At 37.7% G+C, this 24,918-nt stretch overlaps 1 pseudogene; it reads right to left on the minus strand.

Moving 5' to 3' along the window:
* Positions 1–3,435: 3,435 nt before the first annotated feature.
* On the minus strand, positions 3,436–4,325 carry LOC101039230 (homeobox protein NANOG pseudogene; annotated as a pseudogene).
* Positions 4,326–24,918: the final 20,593 nt, after the last annotated feature.

Raw genomic sequence — 24,918 nt, forward strand, 5'->3', positions numbered from 1 at the left:
AGGGTTCCAAAGTGAAACAGATGGTACAGTCAAATTAGGTTAATTTGAGGAAAGGTATAATAATGGAACTATTTATAAATATACAAAGACAGGAAAAGCCCAAGAGATAGTGCAATAGCCCCAGGCTGAAATATGTTGAACGTTTTACAACCCTAGGCCCGACAGGATAAGGAAACAGACTAGGGCCATGTGGTACTGTGTAAAGGGCTAAGGAAAGGGCTGAAGCCCTCGTAAGGAATGCAGACAGTACTCAGCAATGCTGCCGGGACGGAATCAGGAATAAATACTCTAACCTCATCTCTTCCTGTTTGTTCTCCTATTGGTGTTTCCCATTGTCTAAACCCAACAGGAAGTCAGAAAACAAATGAGCCCTTTAATGTAATCCAGAGTCCAGCCTTCCATGGCACAGAGCAAAGAGGGGTATAGAAAACAGGCAAATGAAAGATATTCAATACATCAAGGAGAAGTTGTTGAGCTAGTTAATAGACATGTCTTTTCAGGAGAAAGATGACACGCTCAATTTAGGAAGATTTTGTAGCCCTATGCTCTGGGACTGGTTGCATTGATAGGTAACTTTGAGTAGAGGGAGAATTCAGAAATAGTGTCTCTATCAAATACTATCATTGACTCTATAATTACTGATGTTTCTTGCTATGTTAAGAGGTAAGCTATGGGATAATTGGCAGGTAGGCTACATCACACCACCATCCAGCTGCTTGTTTTCTGTTCGGAAGCTTCTAATGATCAAAGAAAAATATCTTATCTTGTAAGCCTTTGTGAAACTGTTTTTTTTTTTTTTAGTATGCTGACACATTTACAAAATTTCTTTGCCAACAACAAATACAAACATTGATGCTCTATGGGTAGGTGGAATTTATTCAATGCTTTTGCAACACTTCTGGTTATGTTTCTTGAATTTAAAGGAGTGCCATCCAAAAACCTGACTCATTGCTTTTTGTTTTTAAATAAACCGCATTTTTAAAACAATTTAGATTTTTTAAAAAAAACATAAAGATTGGGTAGAGAGTTCTCATAAACCCCACAATTTCTTCTACTATTAACGTCTCCTATTACTATGATACATTTGTCACAATTAACGAATGAATATTGATATGTTATTATTAACTGAAGTCCTTGCTTTATTCAGATTTCCTTAGTTACTATCTGTTGTCTTTTTTCTGTTTTACTTTGCCATTCGGGACACCACATTATATTTAATCATCATGTCTCCTAAGGTTTCTATTGGCTACTATGTTTTTATCAGACTTTGTGTTTTTGATACTCTTCACAGTTTAGAGGAGAATTGGTCAAATATTTTGTAGCGTGTATCTTAATTGGGATTTGTCTGATGATTTTATGATTAGACTGGGATTGTCAGATTTTGAGAAGACCTCAACCATAAAGTGTCAATCTCATCATATCATACCAAGTGTATATAATATAATCAACATGATTTATCACTCTTGATATTGACCTGGATCACTTGGCTGAGGTATTGTTATATTTCTCCACTGTACATTTACTCTTTTATTTCCCTTTTTCCATACTGCAACTTTGGAAGGAAGTCAATCAATGTGTACAGTCCACACTGAAGAAGTGGGAAATTATGGCTCCACCTCCTTGAGGGCAGAGTATCTACATAATTTATTTGGAGTTTTTCTGCACAGATTTGTCTATTCTTCCACACTTATATGTTTATTCAATGATTTATTTATAACAGTATAGACTCACAGATACTGATCTTGTACTTTGGGTTATAATCCAATACTACTGTATTTTGTTGCTTGAATTGCCCCCATTGTGGCTATTGGGAGCTCTTTCAGTTGGCTCCTATGTCCTATAACATACATGTGGTTTGATTTTGTTGTTGTTGCTTAGCACTTCCTTGATTTCTGGCACTACATGATGCTTCAGACTCATCTTGTAAATTTCTTGCCTCAGTCTTAGAATCTGGAATTTCCCCCAAGAATCCCAGAGTCCTTTTATTGGAGAATAATATTAGAAAACAAGATCAGGGCACCAGGTGAGCTTGTTGCTACTGGGGTGTTGTTGCTCCTAGGTCCTCTCCGCTGATAGAGGGAGGAGAGATAAGTGTGTTTACCCATGCATATACACATATCTATGAATATTTCTATATGTAACCATACCATATATATTTCTATACACCTAAATGTGAGTTCATACTGTTGTCTCTGACTCTTACCACATGAATCACTCTAACCTTCACCTGATACTCATCTATAAACTCTCACTCCAGCAGTGAGATACCTGACTTCAATCATCTCTCATTCATTTACTTAATTGTTCAGTTCCAGTGTACATATATAGCAGTACCGGAATTGTTAATTCACATTTACAATTTATCAACAAGAATACAGGCTTCTATACAGTTTCATTGGCCTTTAGTTTTGTAGACGCCATTTATTTCCAAAGTTACTTTGATCAACACCCTATTCCCTCACTAACTTCGCTGATGTGATTTTTTTTTATATATATTTGTAATACTTTTTTTTTTTTTTTTTCCTTGAGACAGACTCTCACTCTGTTGCCAGGCTTTAGGCTGGAGTGTAGTGGTGCAATCTCGGCTCACTGCAGCCTCTGCCTCCCAGGTTCAAGCAATTCTCCTGCCTCAGCCTCCCAAGTAGCTGGGACTACAGGCACATGCCACCACGCCCAGCTAATTTTTGTATTTTTAGTAGAGACAGTGTTTCACCATGTTGGCCAGGATGGTCTCAATCTCTTGACCTCATGATCCCCCGACCTCGCCTTCCCAAAGTGCTGGGATTATAGGCATGAGCCACCGCACCCAGCGTTTGTAATACATTTTTTAAGAAAAAATGGTTGTTTCAGTTGTACTTAAACCAGCCAAAGTAGTACAAATGTCATTATGATGCAGCAAATACAAGACCTCTTTCTACAAATATTAGCACAACAAACAGAATAGGGGCTATAGTAAAACAGAGCCAAAAAGGGCTGAGGAAATAAATGAAGTATATTACAGTTTAACCCTTCACCTCAATAGAGTTGTTGTTTTTTTTTTTTAAAAAATAAAGCCTCCCATCCCAAAAAATAGGAATATACCTTCATCACCCCAATTTGTACTTTTTTTTTCTTGAGGTTAGATTCTAAACCCTAAAGATATTCAAACTAGTATTATATCTACTTATCTATAGCCAGAGACAGCTTCTATCATGTTATCCTTAGCAGACAAGGTTATTAAAATGTCTTTTCTCCAGGAAGATCCAATAGGAAAAAAGAAAGAAACCTCTCTGATTAGGCTCCAACCATACCCCACCCTCCACCAAACTGACTGAATAGGCATAATGGAAGCCAGAACATGTGGTTTCCAAACAAGAAAAATACTATGAGGGAGGGGAGAAGAAGGATTCAGCTAGTGCCCAGACTGAAATTGAGTAATATCAATTTCACTCATCTTCACATAGCTTCAGGTTGCATGTTCGTGGAGTAGTTTAGGAATGAGTCCATAGTTTGTGGAGTACTAAAATACCTAGTGATCTGCTGTATTACATTTTGGCTTTCCCTAGAAGTTTCCAAGGCAACCTCCAAGTCACTGGCAGGAGAATTTGGCTGGAACTGCATATAGGACTGCCAAGATTCCTCTCCATGGTTACAGAAGAAACTGTTCCAGGCCTGATTGTTCCAGGACTGGGTGCACCAGGTCTCAGTGTTCCAGGAGTGGTTGCTCCAGGACTGGATGTTCCGGGTCTGGTTGCTCGAGGTTAAATTGCTCCAGGTCTGGTTGCTCCACATTGGAAGGTTCCCAGTCATGTTCACCAGGCATCCCTGGTGGTAAGAAGGGTAGAGGCTGTTGTAGGTAGGTAAGTGCTGAGGCCCAAATCACACCATCGCTATTCTTTGGCCAGTTGTTTTTCTGCCACCTCTTAGATTTCATTCTCTGGTTCTGGAAACAGGTCTTAACCTGTTTGTAGCTAAGGTTCAGGATGTTGGAAAGTTCTTGCGTCTGCTGGAGGCTGAGGTATTTCTGTCTCTGAAATCCATCACTGAGTACACACAGCTGGGTGGAAGAGAACACAGTTCTGGTCCTTTTTTGTGGTGCTCTTCTCTGCAAAAGTGTGTTGTTTGCCTTTAGGACTGGTAGAAGAATCAGGGCTGTCCTGAATAAGCAGATCCATGGAGGAAGGAAGAGGAGAGATATCCTTGGTGTGAGGCATCTCAGCAGAAGACATTTGCAAGGATGGATAGTTTTCTTCAATCCCACAAGTCATAGACATAGGTGAAGATTCTTTACAGTTGGATGCTCCATAGCAAGGCAGGCTTTGGAAACAAGCTGGATCCACACTCATGTTATTATTGGGGAAGAAGAGGAAAAAAATTAAGAGCTGGACTGTACAAAAGGCTAAGGCGGCATTAAAACTTTTTCTGGAAGAACTTAGAGAAATATGACCTCCAGAAGTGAAAGTATCAAGAAGTTGGGATGAAGTGAGTCACCTCCACAATAATAGGAGGCAACCAGCTCAGTCTAACCTTTATTTGTAATGCATTTAGATGATTTTGTCACATTCCTCATTCCATCCAGGGATGCTCCTACTTTCTAAACGATTGTTTAGTTTGTATACATTAAGTTCAGTGTGTTTAGACATACTGGACAGTGCCATGTTCTTACAATTACAATACTGTAGAGAATATTTTCACCATCCTAAAGCACAAACACAAAAATCTTGTGTATTATCTTTTGAACTTTACATTCCTCCCCCACAAACCCTGGATACCACTGATGTTTTTATTGTCACTATAGATTTATTCTTCCTAGGATGTTGTATAATTAGAATACTACAGTAATTGGCCTTTTCATACTGGCTTGTTTCACCTAACAATATGCGTTTAAAATTCATCTGTGTCTTTTTATTGCTTCATAGCTCATTTCTTTCTTTAAAAAATTCTGTTTTGTTTTCTGAGATGGGGTCTCACTCTGTCACCCAGGCTATAGTGCAGTAGCATTATCATAGCTCACTGCAGCTTCCAACTCCTGGCCTCAAGAAATTCTCTTGCCTTAGCCTCTCAAGTACTTTGGACTATAGCATGCACCACCATGCCCAGTTTCATTACTTTCTATCCCTAAATAATATTCCATTGTATAGATGTGCCCTAGTTTGTTTATCCATTCTCTTATTGAAGAATTTCTTAGCTGACTTGGGTTTTTCATAATTATGAATAAAACTGACATAAACAATACTGTGCAAGTTTTTTGTTTTTGTTTTGTGACAGGGTCTAACTCTACTGCCCAGGCTGTAGTGCCATGGTGCAATCGCAGCTCACCACTGCCTCAACCTCGTGGGGTCAGGTGATCCTCCTGCCTCAGCCTCCAAACTAGCTGAGACTACAGGCATGTGCCACCATGCCCAGCTAATTTTTTTTGTACTTTTTGTAGAGATGGGATTTCACCATGTTGCCCACACTAGTCTCTGGGTTCAAATGATCAGCCTGCCTTGGCCTTCCAAATTGCTGGAATTACAGACATAAGCAACTGCACCTGGCCCATACAAGTTTTTGCATAGGCACAGGTTTTCAAATGAGTTGGGGAAGTTTCTAGCAGCATGATTGTTCCATAGTATGGTAAAATATGTTTAGCTTTGAAAGAAACTGCTAATTTACTTTCAAAGTGGCTGTACCATTTCACATTCCTGCCAGCAGTGAATGAAAGTTCTTGTGTTCCACATCCTTGTCAGAATTGGAATTGTCATTTTTTTTTTTTTTTTTAGATTTTAGTGATTTCAATATGTGTGTAATGATAGCTCACTGTTTTTAATTTGTAATTTCCTAATGACAAATAATGTCGAACATCTTTTTGTATATTTATTAGCCATTTGCATGTCTTCTTTGATGAGATGTCTGTTCAGATCTATTTTTTTTTTAATTAGGTGGATGTTGTAAGAGTTACTTATAAATTTTGGATACAAATCATTTATCTGAAAATGTTTTTGAAAACATTTTCTCCCAGACTATGGCTTGCCTTTTCATTCTCTAACAGTCTTTCACAGAACAAAACTTTTTCATTGTAACAAAATCCAACATCATTTTTTTTTCTTTCATGGATTATGTTTTTGGTATTTTATCTAAAAATTCATCATCAAACTCAAGGTCACTTACATTTCTTCCTATGTTTTCTTCTAGGAGTTTTATAGTTTTGCCACTTTCATTTAGGTATATAATCAATATTAATTTTTTTGAAAGGTGTAAGGTCTGTGAGTAGGTCTGTCTCTCTCCCACCCCTGCACCTTGGGGACATCCAGTTGTTCTGGCATCATTTATTGAAAACAATATTTTTTCTTCATTAAATTGCCTTTGCATCTTTGTCAAAACTCAACTGACTATGTTAATATTGGTCTGTATGGGCTATCTATTCTGTTCCATTGATCAATGTGTCTATTCTTTCACTTATACCATGCCTTCTTGATTATTGTAGTCTTAATATCAAGACTTGAAATCAGGTAGTGAGTGTTACAACTTGTTCTTTTTCTTCATTATTGTGTTCAGTATTCTAGGTCTTTCACTTTTCATACAAACTTTACAATCAGTTTGTAGATATTTCAAAATAATTTGCTAAGCCTTTCATTGAGATTGCATTGCATCTGTGGATCAAGTTGGGAAGAATTTATATCTTAATAATACTGAGTCTTCCAATCCAAAAAAATTAAAATATCTTTCATTTAGATCTTTTATTTCTCTTATCAGAGTTTTATAGTTTTCTACATATAGATCCTGTATCTATTATGTTAAATTTATACCTATTTCAATTTTTGGTTCTATTTTAATTGTTATCTTAACTTTAAATTCCAGTTGGTCTTTGCTGATATATAGGAAAGTAACTGACTTTTGGATATTAAGCTTGTATTTCAGGACCATGCTACACCCTCTTATTAGTTCCAGAATGTTAATTCTTTGGAATAGTCTGCAAAATCCAGTCATCTGTGAACAAAGGCAGTTTTATTTCTTCCTTCTAAATCTATATACCCTTTTTTCTCTCTCCCTTCCTTCCCTCTCCCCCTCCTCCTCCTCCTCCTCATTCTTTCATTTTGTCATACCACACAAGTCAGGATTTCCAGTGTGATGTAAATTAGGAGTGGTGAAAGATCACATTCCTACTTTGTTCTCAATCTTGCATGAAAAATGTCCATCTTATTATTACATTTGATGTTAGCTGTAGGCTTTTATAGGTATTCTTTTAACCAAGTTGAAAAAAAATCGCCTCTATTTCTAGTTTGCTGAGTGTTATTTTTATGAATGGGCATTGGATTTTGTCAAATAATTTATCTGCATCAATTGATAGAATCATGTGAATTTTCTTCTTTAGCTCATTGATATGGTAAAATGTAGTCACTGAATTTCAATGTCGAACAAGTCTTCCATATGTGGAGTAAATCCTACTTGGTCATGGTGTATAATTTTTTTATACATTTTTGGGTTTTATTTGCTAACATTTTTTTTTTTTTTTTTTTTGAGACAGAGTTTCGCTCTTGTTACCCAGGCTGGAGTGCAATGGCGCGATCTCGGCTCACCGCAACCTCTGCCTCCTGGGTTCAGGCAATTCTCCTGCCTCAGCCTCCTGAGTAGCTGGGATTACAGGCACGTGCCACCATGCCCAGGTAATTTTTTTTTGTATTTATAGTAGAGACGGGGTTTCACCATGTTGACCAGGATGGTCTCGATCTCTCGACCTTGTGATCCACCCGCCTCGGCCTCCCAAAGTGCTGGGATTACAAGCTTGAGCCACCGCGCCCGGCCTTATTTGCTAACATTTTACTGATAATGTTTGATCTATATTCACAGGGGATATTGGTCTTTAGTTTTTTTTTTTTTTCCATGATGTCCTTTGGAATTAGGTTTTGTTATTAGGGTAATATTGGTTTCATAGAATGATTTTGGAAGTATAACTTTTGTTTTTCTTTTCTGGAGGACATTATGGAGAATTGGTATCATTTCTTCTTAAATGTTTAGAGGAATTTACCAGTGAAACTATCTATTGGTATCATTTCTTCTTAAATGTTTAGAGGAATTTACCAGTGAAACTATCTGGGCCTGGCTTTTTCTTTTGGGTGGAAGTTATTCATTATTGATTCAATTTCTTCAGTATTCAAGTTATTTGCTTCTTCCTGTGTGAGTATTAGTAGTTTTTGTTTTTCTAGGAATTGGTTCGTTTCATGTGAATTATCAAGCTTGTGGGTGCAGAATTGTTCATAGTATTCCTTTTATTATCCTTTTAATATCCACAGGCTCAATAGTGATGACCTAAATGTATTCTTGACATTAGTAATTACTGTTTTTTCGCTTATTATTGGTTAGCCTGTCTAGAGGTTTATCAGTTTTATTTATTTTTCTAAGAAACATCTTTTGAGCTTGATTCTCTATTGTTTTCTTTTTAGTTTCATTGGTTTTTGCTCTAATTTTTGCTATTTTTCTTCTGCAAGATTGCTCAAGGCATACATTTCTCTTCTATCTATAATTTTGTAGTATGAAATGTTGTGTTGCTAAGTTTACAGCATCTTTCTAATACATGCATTTAATGGCATATATGTCCCACTAAGCATTACCTTCACTACATTTCATATATTTTGATAAGTATTTTTAAATTTTCATTTAATTGTTTTAAATTTCTCATAAGACTTCTTTGATTCATGTGTTATTTAGATATGTGTGGTTTTATTTCCAAATATTTTGAGGTTAGTGGCTATCCTGTTACTAATTTTTAGTTTAATTCCATTGTACTTGGAGATATACATTGTGTTATACCATTTTAAATTTGATAAAGTATGTGATGTGGTCTAGAATATGCTTTATCTAGGCAAGTATTCCATGCAAGCTTGAGAATGAACGTTCACTTCAATCACTGCGCTTGGACTGAATGTTCTATAATAGCCAAATCGATCAAATTGATTGAGAGCGCTATTCAGCATTCTTATTGATTTATCACTGCTGATTTTTTTACTTTCTTAATGTATCAATTACTGAAATTGAAGTGTTGAAATTTCCAACTAGAATAGTAAACTTTTTCATTTTTCCTTTTAGTTCTGTCAGTTTTTGCCTCACCTGTTTTGGCACTGAGTTGTTAGTTGCATATACATTAAAGATTGTTGTCTTATTGGAAATTTGCCCCTTTATCATTAAATAATGCCTCTCTTTAGCCATGATAATTTTCTTTGTTCTGAAACTGCTTTGTCTGAGATTAATATAACTATTCCAGCTTTCATTTGATTAATGTTAATATAACATATATTTTTCATCCCTTTACTTGTAACCTGCTTTATTCATTATGTTATAGTAGAGTTTTTGGAAACAATAAATAGTTGGGTCTTTTGTATCCCAACCTCTTTCTTTTATTTGATATATGTAGACCATTCGTATTTTAAATGATTATTGATATAGTTGATGCAATGTGCTAAATATCTGTGTTCGTCCCAAATTTATATGTTAAAATCATAATCCACAATGTGATAGCATTAGGAGGTGGGGTGTTTGTGAGGTGATTGGATCATGAGAGTGAATCCCTTATGAATGGAATTAGTGTCCTTATAAAAGGGGTCACCCTCTTCTAGCACGTGGGGGTACAGGAAGACAACAATATGCAACCCAGAAGAGGGCTCTCACCAGAACCTGATCATGCTGGCACCCTGATCTCAGACTTCCGATCTCCCTGGAATAAGTATATATACATATGTATCCCTTATAAGAGAACCTTGAGAAACAATTTGTTGTTTATAGGCCACCCAATCTATGGTACTTTGCTATAGCAGTCTGAACTGACTAATACAGTGATATTGGCAGTGACTCTCTGGGTTCACTTGTGTCTCTGTGTGGCAGGTGAGCTTGCAACCTTAATTCTCTGACTGGTTCAAGACAATTCATTAATTTTCAGTTTGCTCAGCTTTTTTATTACTGTAAGGATGGGAGTAATGACTTACAGAATCTTTATATGCTGGAGCTAAAACCAGAAATCTGGTTTGTTGCTTTTTGTTCTGGCATTCCTTCAAATAAAAACTTCATCATTAAGCCACATGGAAAACTAGTCTCTGTCTGTGAAAGTCATTAACATCACACAGACCAAAGCCTCTAAAGGCTCCATAAACCAAACATTTTAAGAAACTAGTGATGTAGACTAGAGGAAAGAATAAACCCATTCTGTAAAGTATTATCTACATAGGATGTGCCAAAGTGGTTTGTGCCTCAAGATAAGTTTCAATCCTTGGACTGAACTGTAGTTCACAAAATGAACTCATCTAATGGCTTAGGGCTTGGATCTAGAATTTTCTATTTGTAGCCTTGTTCAAGTTTACTTAATCTCCCTATGCCTAAATTTCTGACTGTAAAATGGGGAGAGTAATAATTATTCTGTATAGTTTTATGAATATTAAATAATATATTTAACAGTGCAAAGTACTCAGTCTCCCACTCCTTAATTCTTAAGTATTACAAAAAGTAATATAATATATATGTAACCCCACATTTTTATATAAATGTTTGAAAATAATAGGAATGGCTAGGTGCAGCAGCTCATGCCTGTAATCACAGCACTTTGGGAGACCAAGGCAGGAGGATTGCTTCAGCTCAGGAGTTCAAGACCAGCCTCAGCAGCAAAGTGAGACCCCAGTCTCTACAAAAAAATTAAAAATTTATCCAGGCTTGGTGGCACAAGCCTATAGTCCCAGCTACTCAGGAGGCTGAGGTGGGAGAATTGCTTAAGCCCAGAAGGTTGAGGCTGCAGTTGTTCATGCCACTGCACTCCAGCCTGTGCAACAGAGTGAGACACTGTTTCAAAAAAGAAAATAAAATAATACGAAGGCAGCCAATGTTGGCCAATAAAGCCCAAGATGCTTTTTGTAATCTGGAATTCCTTATAAGAAAAACCATAACCAAGAAAATGACACACACACAAAAATGCCCTCCTATAATGTAAGCGGTATCTGTTATGTTTGTGTCTCAATGTTTGAGTCCCTTCAAAATTCATATGTTAATGCCCTAACCCCCAATGTCATGGTATTTAGAGGTGGGACCTTTGGGACATAATTATATTCAAACAAGGTTATGAAGGTGAGGGCCTCATGATGGGATTAGTGCCTTTATAAGAACAGGAAAAGAGACCAGACCTCTTTCTGTCTCAGTGAGGACACTGAGAAGATGGCTGTCTGCAATCCAGAAAAAGAGTGCTTACCAGGGGACCAAATCAGCTGTCATTTTGATCATGTATTTCTGAGTCCCCAGAACTGCAAGAAATAAATTGTTGTTTAAGCCACCCAGTTTGTGGTGTTTTGTTGTGGTAGCCTTAGTTGACTAGGATAATCAAACCACTCCTTCTTTGAAAACCTTTTAGAGACAGACAACCTGCTAGAAAAATAGGCAAAACACTTGAAGAGGAAGTTTTAAAATAAAGGATATCCAAATAGCCAGTGTGTGAATATATGAATCCAAAGGGAATTTTTTTTTTTTTTGAGATGGAATTTCACTCTCATCACCCAGGCTGGAGTGCAATGGCACGATCTTGGCTCACTGCAACCTTTGCCTCCCAGGTTCGAGCGATTCTCCTGTCTCAGCCTCCCGAGTAGCTGGGATTACAGGCATCCACCACCACACCCAGCTAATTTATTTTTTTTTGTATTTTTAATAGAGATGGGGTTTCACCATGTTGGCCAGGCTGGTCTCAAACTCCCTCAGATGATCTGCCCACCTTGGCTTCCCAAAGTGCTGGGATTATAGGCATGAGCCACCATGCCTGGCACAAGGGGACTTTTAAAAGCTTGTAAAAATGGAATTAAAAGATAAAAATAGAAGTACATATATTTTATTTCTCAACATAACTTCCATCAAGTTCAAGACACTTTTGTAAATGATGATGCCAATCACTTATTCTATCCATAAAGATCTGGGGGTCATCGGAATTTAATCATGTCAATTATCTTTTAAGATTATTAACTGAAGAAAAATGGGTGCCCTTTAAGGATATTTTAAAATTAGGTGACAAAAAGAAGTCAGAAGGAGCCAAATAAGTATTGTAAGGTATGCCTAATACACCTGATAGTATTGATTTCCCATCAAAACTCTCACAAAATTGCCCTTGTTTGATAAGAGGAATGAGCAGCATTGCCATGGTGCAAAAGGAGTCTCTGGTGAAGCTTTACTGGGCATTTTTCTGCTACAGCTTTGGCCAGCTTTCTCAAAACATCCTCATAATAAGTAGATGTCATAATTCTTTTGCCCTCCAGAAAGTCAACAAACGTAATACTTTTAGTATCCCCAAAACTATTGTCATGACCTTTGCTTTTGACTGGTCTGCTTTTGCTTTAACAGAACCACTTCTGCCTCTTAGTTGCCACTGCTTTGATTGTACTTTGTCTTCAGGATCATACTAGTAAAGCCATGTTGCATTTCCCTTTAGAGTTGTTCAAAGAAATGTTTCAGGATCTTGATCCCACTTACTTAAATTTTACATTGAAATTGAGGAAATTTTTCCACTGTGGTGGCTCATGCCTACAATCCCAGAACTTTGGGAGGTCAAGATAGGAGAACTGCTTGAAACCGGGAGTTTGGGACCAGCCTGGGAAACAAAGTCAGACTCGTCTCTACAAAACACACAGAAAAAATTAGCTGGGCACAGTGGCATGTGCCTGTAGTCCCAGCTACTCAGAAGGCTAGAGTGCAAGGATCACATAAGCACAGGAGTCTGAGGTGGCAGTAAGCTATAATCTCACCACAGCACTCCAACCAGAGAGATAGAGTGAGACCTGTCTCAAAAAAAAAAAAAAATATCCAGGGAAATTCTGCTCTTATTTACAGCTAATCTGGGCACAACAGTTTTGGCACCTGTCAAGTGGGAAATTTGCTCAACTTTAATTTTTCAGTCAGAATTCTGTAAGCTGGATCAATGGAGATATCTATAGTATTGGCTTTCATTTCTGCTGTTAATCCTCAGTACCTCAATCCTCTTCAATAAGGGCACGAACAAGATAAAACTTTTACTAGCTAATTCATGTGGATGATCTGCCACTGCAGACTTCATCTTTGAAATCATCTCGTTCCTTATTAAAATGAGTTTTCCATGGTAAACTGCTGATTTATTTGCAGCATTGCCCTCATAAACTTATTGTAAAGCATCAATGATTTCATCACTCTTCCAGTCAAACTTCATCATAAATTTGATGTTGGTTCTTGCTTCAGTTTTAGCAGATTTCATGTTGTTCTGATAGGGGCTCTTTTCAAACTAATGTCTTAGCTTTATTAATGCCTCAAACTAGATCCTGTTCAGACATGTTTTAAAAATTTAATATGATTTTGTTTTGATGCAAAAATCTTTTGAAATCCATGCATAGTTTTTTCATAATACACATTTTTCGTGAACTCTTTGAAAACCATTCATATGTCCTCAAAGTCATTAGTCATCAAGCAAGTGCAAATTCAGACTTCCAGTATGTAATATCAAGGATTGGCAAGGATGTAGAGCAATTGAAACTCTCATATGCTGCCAGTAGGAGTATAATTTGTGAGAATTTCTTTGGAAAACTCTTTTGCAGTATTTATTAAAGTTTAATATATGCATGCTAATAACCCAGAAAGTCCACTGCTAGGCATAGACCCAACAGGAATTTGTACACATGTTCACCAAAACATGTATAAGAATGTTCGTAGCAGCACTATTCATTATAACCCAAACCTGGAAACTGAAGAATACCCATCAATGGTAAAATGGATAAACAAATTCTATTAAATTTACATAGTAAATATTAGACACAAACAAGAATGAATGAATTATATGCAACCATAAGCAAAAATAAGGATGACTCTCATATGTATAATATTAAGTTAAATAAGTCACACAAAAGAATACAATATATTATTTCATTGGTATAAGTGTCAAAAGCAGGCAAAAAAATAGGTGTTAGGAGTTAGTACTGCAGTTACTATTGGGGAAATGAAGTATTGAAAGGAAAGGGCACAAGGTGTGGGGCTGCTTCTGAAATGTTGGTAATGCTCTAGTTCTTGGATATGGATACCAGTTATATAAACGTTTTCAAGTTGTCGAAATTTATTGATCTGTATGCTTATAATTTGTGCCCATTTCTGTACATGTGCTACACTTCAATAAAAATGTTCACAAAATTTTAGTAAATTACTAGGTTCTCAGAATGCTGCTCACACATCTCAGCTTGGCATCTGGGGGAATCTATGTCTGATCCCTGCCATGTCTCTAGCACGTCACCCTTCAATACTCCCCCTGTATCAGTCACTCCTTGCTCCAGCTGTATTTCACTTCTTGAGTATTCCAAATGTATAAATGTTGTCCCTTGCCTTTGACTCTTTTTTTTCTTAAAGCAAACCAGGATTATATTGGTGTGGTTGGAGTGAAAATGGAGAGAGAGTAGAAAAAAACCAGTCTTACAGAAAAACCGCCATAACCCATCTTTGAGGTCCTAGCTCAAGTATCGCCAAATTTTCAAAACCTTCCTTCAATCTTTACATGGACGTGAACCCATCTTTTCCAGGCCAACAGAATTTTGACTATGTCTCTACTGCAGCCCTTATGTAGTTATAATTTAAATGTTTCCTTACCTGTATTATCTTTGTAACTGTGAACTTGTGGTGACAATAATGCTTTATTCATTTCTGTATTTTATGTTTAAAGAGTGCCTGTTTCATGCTAAGCACAATGCTATATTTGATGAAAGAATACTTAAATGTATGAATGAATTATCAAGTCATGGAATATTAGCTCTGAAAAGCACCTTGGCAGTCCAATTCACTGATTTCACTGTGCCCAGGAAACATGAAATTGTCCACAGTCACATAGCTAGATATTAGGAGACAGAACTAGAACCTAGTCTATTCTCTGGCACTGTTTATTTCTGTAAAATTTTTAGCACTTTAAAGTAATATTAGACTTACAAAGCAGTTGTAAAAATAGCCCAGAGAGCTCTCATACATCCTTCACTTGGCACTCCCTAATGTTAACATCTTTTATAACCATAGTACAATTATTAAAACTAGGAAATTAATAGTGACACGTCTATTAACTTATAGATTTTATTTGAATTTTACCAACTTTTCCACTAAAGTCCTTTTCCTGTTCCAGGATGCAATCCAGAATCCCATATTGGATTAACCTTTCATGATTCTTTCATTTCCTCCAATCTAAGAGAGTTCCTGTCTTTTGTTGTCATTTATGACCTTGACACTTTTGAAGAATACTGGAAAGCAGAAAAGTCACTATTGAAGAGTACATTTTGTAGAATGTTCCTCAATATGGGTTTGTGTGATATTTTCTCATGATTTTATTGAGGTTATGCATTTGGGAGTAAAAATGCCATAGGGTTGTTATTCTCTTTTTTGTGTATCTTATCAGGGCACACATAAGGTCAATATGTCTTATAACTAGTGATGGTCACCTTGATCACTTGGTTGTGCGTTTGTAGCATTTTTCCACTGTGAGGCTACTATTTTTCTCTTTGTAATTAATAAATATCTTAGAGGAGCTATTTCAAGACTGTACATGCCCAAATGTGGTAGTTGCCTCCAGAATCATCGCTGGTCATTAAAGAAATGCAAATCAAAACCACCCTGAGATACCATCTCACGTCAGTTAGAATGGCGATAATTTAAAAAGTCAGGAGACAGCAGATGCTGGAAAGGATATGGAGGAATAGGAACACTGTTGGTGGGAGTGTAAACTAGTTCAACCATTGTGGAAGACAGTGTGGTGCTTCCTCAAGGACCTAGAAATAGAAATACCATTTGACCCAGCAATCCCATTTCTGGGTATATACCCAAAGGATTATAAATCATTCTACTACAAAGACACATGCACACGTATGTTTTATTGCAGCACTCTTCACAATAGCAAAGACTTGGAACCAACCCAAGTGCCCATCAGTGATAGACTGCATAAAGAAAATGTGGCACATATATACCATAGAATACTATGCAGCCATAAAAATGGATGAGTTCATGTCCTTTGCAGGGACATGGATGACGCTGGAAACCATTATTCTCAGCAAACTAACACAGGAACAGAAAACCAAACACCACATGTTTTCACTCATAAGTGGGACTTGAGCCATGAGAACACAGGGACACAGGGAGGGGAACAACACACACTGGTGCCTGTCAGGGGTTGGGGGATTAGGGGAGGGATAGCACTAGGAAAAATATCTAATGTAGATGACGGGTTGATGGGTGCAGCAAACCACCATGGCACGTGTCTACCTATGTAACAAACCTGCACATTCTGCACATGTATCCCAGAACTTAAAGTATAACAAAAATAAATTAATTTAAAAAAATAAAAAAGTCTAATCTCCAATGTACTTCCCAGGGACTCTGTATTAACATCTAACAGCTCAACTGGTAAGCAATAATCTCTTTGTCTATTCCACATATCTGGGAGCTCCTTTAGAGCAGGATATGTCTTTCTCTCTATTGCTGTGGCTTTGCATGGTCCTTAGTATACTGAAGCTACTCTCTAGCTGTATGACCATGTGCCTCATCAACAACTACATTTAGGCATGCTGTTTAGTCCCATTTGCCAGCATACTCACAAGGCTGCCAGTTTCAAGTGTGTTTTGTAGAACAAGAAAGGGCTTTGCAGTATATGCAGGTTATTGTATTAGCTCCACTATTACTGGGGCCTTGTCAGCCAGCACACTTAAGGGTATTTGAAAATGTCTGTGGCAAATAGGGATTGTATATGGAATCTCTAAAAATCTCCCCTGGGATTACTGTGAGAGTTAAAGTAGTTAATGTATTTAAAGTGCTTAGAAAATGGACTGGCACAAAGCACCCAATCAATACATTTTAGTTTTATTTATTATCATTGAAGCTTCTCTTTACAATCTTACTGAATGAATGGGTGAATCAATGAATAAGAGCAAGACAAAAACTAGAAAGCAAAGAAAAATGGTCTTACTCTTGGTGAGGTCTAATAACTATACCAACTAAATGTTATAGTGCTGCATGGATTTGAAAATATTGGTTCTCAATTATACAAATAGTTTGGTTGTGTATCAGTGATTCCTAACTAGCAACAATATATGATGCATTATCAGTGATATTATATATTTGTACATGGTGATGATTAGGTTACTATTGTTTTAAAATGTCAGAAAAAAACTTGTACTTAGTAATGCTTTATCATTACTGAAGGGTTCTACTTACTCTGTGGAAAGAATTGTCTTTAACCCACTGTTCTAGAAAATTTTAGACAGCAGAAAACAGCAGAAGCTAATTAGAGTATCAAGACCAGGAAGACATTGTTGGAACAGTCGTCTCTAAAGTAGTATGCTTATACTCAAGGTGTTATACAAGACAATACACTTGGAGGAAGGAAGTCCATTCTCATGATGCTATGAAGAAATACCCAAGACTGGGTAATTTATAAAGGAAAGAGGTTTAATTGACTCACAGTTCCACATGGATGGGAAGGCCTCAGGAAACTTACAATTGTGGCTGAAAGGGAAGCAAACATGTCCTTCTTGACATGGTTGCAGGAAAGAGAAGGGCTGAGCAAAGGGGGGAGAGTTCCTTATAAAACCATTAGATCTCATGAGAATTCACTATCATGAGACAGCATGAGGATAATCACCCCTACAATTAAATTACCTCCCACTGGGTCCCTCCCAAGACACATGAGGATTATGGGAACTATAATTCATGATGATAATTGGGTGGGGACAGAGCCAAACAGTATCAGGAAGAAATATTTGAATTGTAAGTTATATTGATGTATGAATTAAAAAGCAGAAAAAAAGCTCTACCATTATTTAATATAAGGCATCCTTATTTGATCTACAAATCTAGACTCATGGGTCACTCATGGTTCAGGGCTTCTCTCATCAGACTGCATAATGTAGCATGTTACAATAGATTGCTGTTTATACCTACACAGTTAAGAAAATTAATGGCTCCTATCATCTGGTTTTAGCTAAATAAACCTTCATAAACTGGTTAAGGATGTAGAAATTATTTCTGCCAGATGGATGAATGCATGGAGGGATAGACAGACAGACAGACAGATGGATCCATCAAGCATGATTTTAAGGCAACACTGATAATATAAGCTCAAGCAATCAAAAATTAAAAGGCAGGGCCAAGACTTCTACTCCTAATATGAACTCTTCTTTGGACAGTAAATGAATTTTTAAAAAAACAGTGAGGCTTTACTCATACCTGCCCAGAAGCTAACAAACTTGTAAGATTAACAATGAGATTATTTGAAATATGAATTCACATATAAAATTATTAACAATAAATATCTCTCAAAGTGTCTGTTTTGTATTATAGCCCTTGTGAAGGATGATTTCAACTATGGCAATAACTAAAACCAAAGACATAATTGAACTAAACCCTGAGCTCAGTTCTGAATTACTGTATTATTATATTTTCCTGAAATTTCAGAATTATTCAAATTTGTAATGAAATTCCTTAAGTCTAGGAGTGTCTAACGAGACTCATTATGCATATATGCATTCAATTTAGCAAATTTAAAAACAGTTTAAATATTAAAAAATAGAGAAATGGACAGTAAATTATAGCATTACCTTATAACAGAATATTAGGCAGACATTTAAAATCACAGTTTTTAATACCTACATATCTATGCTGAAATACGCTTACCACATTTGTAAATAAGCAAATTTAGCAGTACATAAATGTTCATATTATAGCTATAAAATTTCTTATAGACAATATTAGAAACAAAAAAACTGTTTATTTGGAAATTAAAGGATTATGGATCATTTTATTACTGTCATTGTTATAGCTATACTGTGCATGGTTTAAGACAGAAAAACAAGTAAAAATCATGAAATTAAAAGGAAATTGAACTGTTTCATGAACCTAATCTGTCAGCTTTATAAAATGTGCTGCAGCTGAAAATAGAGTATATTCAATAATCAGAGAGCTATACAAATGCATAGGTTTACCCTTCGGTTACTAATTCCCCAAGGGTAGCGTCTTCCTTACAAAGTGTTTTTCACAGATCCTCTTTTTGTTTCCAAGTGGAAGTGAACCATTTCTTCCATTACTCTGAAATCCTTAATTTTACCAAAGGGAAATTTCCTGGGGCTATTCTTCTTAAAATTTTTCTGCTCTCCTCCAGTTGTCCTTGTTCGGTTTCTGTCTCCTTTGCAGCCACTCTTCCTTTGTCCATTCCATAAAATCACTGCTCCCTGGGGTTCTGTTCCTGACAGTCTTCTCTTTCCACTCTATACACATCCTAGGCAAACCCATTAATTTTTGTGGATTCATTCACCATATGGTTACATGCTAATTACTTTTAAATCTGTTCCTCTAGACCTCTCTATATTTCATTTGGTTGCCTTACAGGTTACTCCAGTATATTATGTCTAGAGCTGCATTCATTTCTCACTGTGCCTATCTCTTCCACCCTTCTCCCTATATCCTCTGCATTGCTTGTTTGTGTGAAAGGTGATATTACCTCTGCCCTCTGTCATCCCAGATTACACCTTTCATTTAAGTTCCCAAATCTAATCAGTTACTGAGATGAGACAGATGTACCTCCATGATATATCCTGAATCTGTCTTCCTATCTATCCCCACCATTACCTATGTTACTATAGTAATATAGTAATATAAGTATACATAAGCTCTGTTATATTAAACCATATCATAACTAGTCCCTCTACCTTTGTACCTTTCCCACTCCAAACCGTTTTCCAAACTTTAGCCAGAGTAATCTTTGCAAATGCAAATGCTTACGTATCATACTCAACCACACAATGCTCTAATGACTCCCTACAACCTACAGAATAGAGTGTAAACAGCGCAGTCTAAGAAGAAGGTTAGCCCTACTTCAATTTTTAATCATCAGCCTCCTCTCGTACCATCCCTTTTACGCTCCAGCCATTTTGAAATATGAGAAATCCCCACACATTTTCCTGTGGCTTGGCAGCACAAGTCTTCTGCCCAGCAGGCGGGGGGGCTTCCATTCGGCCATTTACTTGGGAAATCCTTACCTCCTACAGGGCCACCCCACCTCATCCTCAAAGCCATTCCTTATTTCTCAGTTTGGGTTGGCTGCCTCTCCTCTGTAGTCCCACAGTATCTTACTTTTATCCTCATGCTTATCACACCAAACACATCCATTTATTTGTCTGGATTTTCCCCACTAGAAGGCAAGTACCTGGAGAGTAGGGAGTGTGTCATTTCTTGTTGTCAGTGCATCCCAGAAATGAGGTCAGAGACTTAGAGACCAACAAGATATTGGTGGTTATGAAAGTGGGGAGTCTCTCCTTTTTTTCTGAGGGCTTCTGAGAAATGAGTAACTTTTCTGCACTCTGAACTTTTCCTTATGAAAGCAACAAGGAGGGCTAGCTACATGCAAATTTGAGAAATAACTCTTCTGTCCCCACATATCTCCCCTCACGCTTTCCTGTCCTACGCACCCAGGTTTTGCACGTTCTCTGATTCATCTGGGAGCATCTATGACATATTGATACAATATTGATTTCCAGGAGAAGTTGTGTTTTGATTGGTAATAATGTTTGATTTAGAGGAATGAATCCTGAATAGTAGTAGTATTTCAAAATCCTTGACAATTATGTGTTGACAAGGGCATGGTTGAAAACACTGCTCTTAATTCTTATGACATTTCCAATCAAGAGGTAGAGTCCTTTCCCTTGAATCTGGGTGGAGGTATGAATGCTTCCAGAAGTGATGCAATATTTCTTCTAAACTTGAGTCATAAAAGGTTATGCAACTCCCAATGGGTTCTTTAAACACCCAGTCTCTAGATATCCCTCTTAGGATGTTTCCTCTGGGATCCAACAGCCATGGTGTAAGAAGCTCAAGCCACATGGAGAGGCCATGTACACCGTTCTGGTTGATAGCTTCAGATGAGCTAGGCTTTGAGTCATTCCAGCCCAGATGTCAGGTATGTGACTGAAGAAGCTTCCAGATTATTCCATCCCTAGCCATTCAGTTCACCCCTAGTCATTCAAATATTATCATTGGAGGCTCTGTGTATGGTGTGGCATAGACAAACATCCCTACTCTGTCTCATATGAACCCCTGACCCACAGACTCTGAGGATAACAAATCTTGTTGCTTAACATCACTTAGTTTGGGGTAAACCCTATTGTCACACAGCAACAGTGGAGATGGGGAATTACAGGGCAGGAGGCAGATCTCTATGCCTCTCCTATCATATCACAAACATCAAATCTGACCCCATAGAATAGTGAATTTCTAAGATCCCACAGAGTACCAAGGAAGAAATGCATTTCAAGAGCTGTGGAGGTAAAGTTTAGCTAAAACTGAGAAATTGGCTCTTTAGCAAGCTAGGAGATGAGGGGCAAAGGCTTATGTGTAGGTTTTCCCAATATTTATGGTGCAAGTGCTCTGCCCTAATCAATTTCAAGCTACCGACATTACCGAAATTCCAGAAAATTTACAAATCAGCACTCATGAGCCAAAATAGATAGGCTCCAACACAACACTGGAACCATGACACTCTGGTGACTCAGTTGCCCCTTTCATACTCCTCAGCTCACCATTAACCATTCCATGATATCTGAAAAGAACCATGTTGGATACCTGGGATACCTGGAAATTTGTGGTTCTCCATAATAGTAGGAAACCAGGAATTAAAAGAAATAAGACATAACGGGTTGGCCTCGGGTTCATTTTTCTGCCAACTATGTCGGCTCCTTAATTTAACAAACTATACTCCATGCACTTCTAGAACTTCATCCAGAAAATATTTAATAAAAAGTAATCAGACATAGCAGTGGGCATCTCTAGTTTCCAGCTACTCAGGAGGCTGAGGCAGGAAACCTCATCTCTAAACAAACACTTTAAAAAAAAAGTACTGTCCCAGCAAGGGCCCTTTATTGTAGCCATAGATCAGGCTCTAGCTATTTTAAGTAGAAAAAAGATAGAGAAGTTTAAGGAGTTTTCAGAATCTTCAGAAAGACTAGGGAACCAGGTTTGAATACCATAAAATGAAAAACAACAATAGCCAGGAGACACACCTAATCAAATGACAGGACTTCCTTAGCAGAAACTTCACAAGTATCTTGCCTGCCATAAATTTGTGTGATACCAAATACCTCTACTTCAGATAAAACTGAGCTCCAATTCTGGAAACTACACTTACCAGCACTGTCTTTCAATAATTTATATAACATATTGAGTATCCTTTGCATCTCTTAAATGGGGACAATCTTTTATCAGATATATCTTTTGTACTTTGTCACATTCTCTTCTCTTCATCTGTCTCTTGATCTCAGCTACTCGCTTCACTTCAGCTGCCTTTGTAGCCAACTGTGGCAGCCATGGAGGTACACTGCTCTGATCTCCCTTTGAGAAAGACCTTGCTGATGCACTCAAGGAGCACAGTTAGGTGACATCGTCCAGCTGTTAGCACTCCAGCTTTTGAGCTGAGACCATGCTCTTCCTTGGAGGCCCTTAGCCAATGTCTGAGCATGGCAGGGAAGGCCCTGGCTATTTTGAGGACTGGCTGAGACTTCGTCAGATCTGTACCAGTTTGTGGCTCTCCCTCTCCCTTATCTTATTCCTCCCACTTCCCTTTCACAGGTGTCAGTTTTACATTATGATGTGAAGGCTTTCTCTGCCAATCCTGTTTTTTTCCCTGCTTCATCTATTATAGGAATCACCCGTCCAATAAACCTCATGCACTCATAATTCCATTTCAGCATCTGCTTCCTAGAAGACTCCATTGATACACTGACCAACTTTATGAAGCTGATAAATCACATATTTGTAGTTTGGCTCCTTCAGCCACTTCCATAATCTAGGGAAGTGTCACACCAGAAGGAGTAGAGTCTGGCATCCAGAGCAGCTGCTGAAAGGGCTTGACGAAATTACCTGGAGGAATGAAGGAGTTAGATCCTGCTGACCCTCAGAGCAAATGTTAACCAATGGGAGGCAGAAGACTAAATCAGGCAAATATATTTCCTCTCCTTTTCTCCCTCTGATGCAATCTTCCAAAACATGGTTTCTCCATATAACTTGTGCAAAGATACCCTCGTATATGACTGGGTAGACATGCAGAGCAGTCACCTGTGTCTCTTCAAGGCTTGTGATGAAACAATGGCCAGTGAAGTAATTACTCTTTTGTTTGTTTCCTAGCCTTTCCTGTCTGTTGGACATTTCCCTCACTCTCACTGCCCTGAGAATGTCTCTTCCAAATGAAGCATTAGCCCTTTAATCCTTGATCAATGCTCTGTTTTCTAGGGAACCCAGCTAATAAAAATACTCTCTGTATTACAGAGTTGTTAAGAAGGTTAAATTAGATAACATGCTTAGTATAGGCCTGGAATACAAGAGGCACTCAATAATATATAGCTTAATATTTGTTTGACTGTCCTCTAGACAGGAGGATAGGAGCTAGAATGAGAGATTGAGAGTTTTGGAGTCCACACAGAATGCACAAGTAGTGATTCCAGTTTCCCTCTGCCCTATCTGTTCTGAAACACTGTGAGTTTCATCACTGCATGGCAAACTAAAGTCCAGGGCTTTCAACCTCTGTGAAAACAAGACTTCTCCATGTGGCGATCCTGTGACAGGACACACACAGTCATCTGCAGTATTAGAGGGTGGGAGAATTTTCTTTCTGAGCTAGAAAATTAGCTTCTTTATTGATTGCCTTGTGCAGTTGGAGTAGAATACTTCTATATGTGGAAATGCTCCATAAATCCCTGTATTGTATCTGTAAACCATGCACAGTTTGTGAGATGCCACATGTGCATTTAGAAGAAATGACGCAAAGTTAACATTTATGCTAGTTCAAGCACTAGGAAACCAAAGATCAATGTGCTTTTTAGAACAGAAGGCTTGACTACCCAAGGTATACGCTATCTGCATCTGTTTTGAATTGGCTTGTGTAGTTCAGGGGCATGAGAGTAGACAGCTGAGTAAAGAGTAGAGCAGTTTGTCTCTCCTAGACACTGGAGATTTGCTTTCCCTGGGGTGAATTCCTATCTTGTCTCAGGACTATGGAGCACTCAGTGAGAGGTGATTGAAGAAATGATAGGTGAAAGCAGCAAGTGAAAGGGCTACTACATTATCTCTGTGCATTTGTGAAGCACTTGTTGTAGAAAGATAAGTTGGAGCCACTTTTTATTAGTTTGTTCCCCCCAGCAATCTAGGTAGAAAGCAACTGTTAGAAAAAAAATAAAATTTCCCACTGCTGAGCCTGCTCAAAAGACAAAAATGTTAGCTCTATGTTTCTCAAAATGAAATCTATGGACTCCCCCCTCACCCCGCCCCCCGCCGCCCCGTATTAGAATCCCTTGGGTGGCCTAGATGATTCCTTTTAAACAAACACCCTGGGTCATTCCTATGAGTACTAAATTTAAAAGACTCTGATTTAACTGAACCAAATGATTATCCAGTCCAATTTTTTACATGCAGTTCTCAGGAGGAGAAAAAGCACTAAATGCGAAAGCTTCATGATGGACAAAGTTTTCTCTCTCCTCCTGGGAAAGTGAAATGTAACAGAGGTTCCTGCTGTGACTCCCTCCAGAACAACTTGTATCTGGCCTTTTCTTAAGTGCAGACAGGCTGGGCTCCACACTACAGGCATTTTAATGCCTTACCAAGGGGAAACTAAGTTGAAATATACTTAGTTTATCAAGAGAAGGCAATAGTGATGTAGTTTGCAATGTGACCAAGTTAATTGTTGATGCGCCTAGTATAGCAATGGTTTCCAGGCATACTCTCTTGCCTACTGTACCAACTTACTTAATAAAATAAAGAAGTAGTAAATAAAGGTACTAATATGTATACGTCATCTTATCACATGTGTAGATTCATACAACACAATCACAATGAAGATACAGAACTGCTCCATTACCATAAAGACCTTACTTGTACTACGTTCAAACCCAGCCCCCTTTCCTCCACTATCCCTACACCCTG

The sequence above is a fragment of the Saimiri boliviensis genome, chromosome X (genome assembly GCF_048565385.1).
Source record: "Saimiri boliviensis isolate mSaiBol1 chromosome X, mSaiBol1.pri, whole genome shotgun sequence".
NCBI lineage: Eukaryota > Metazoa > Chordata > Mammalia > Primates > Cebidae > Saimiri > Saimiri boliviensis.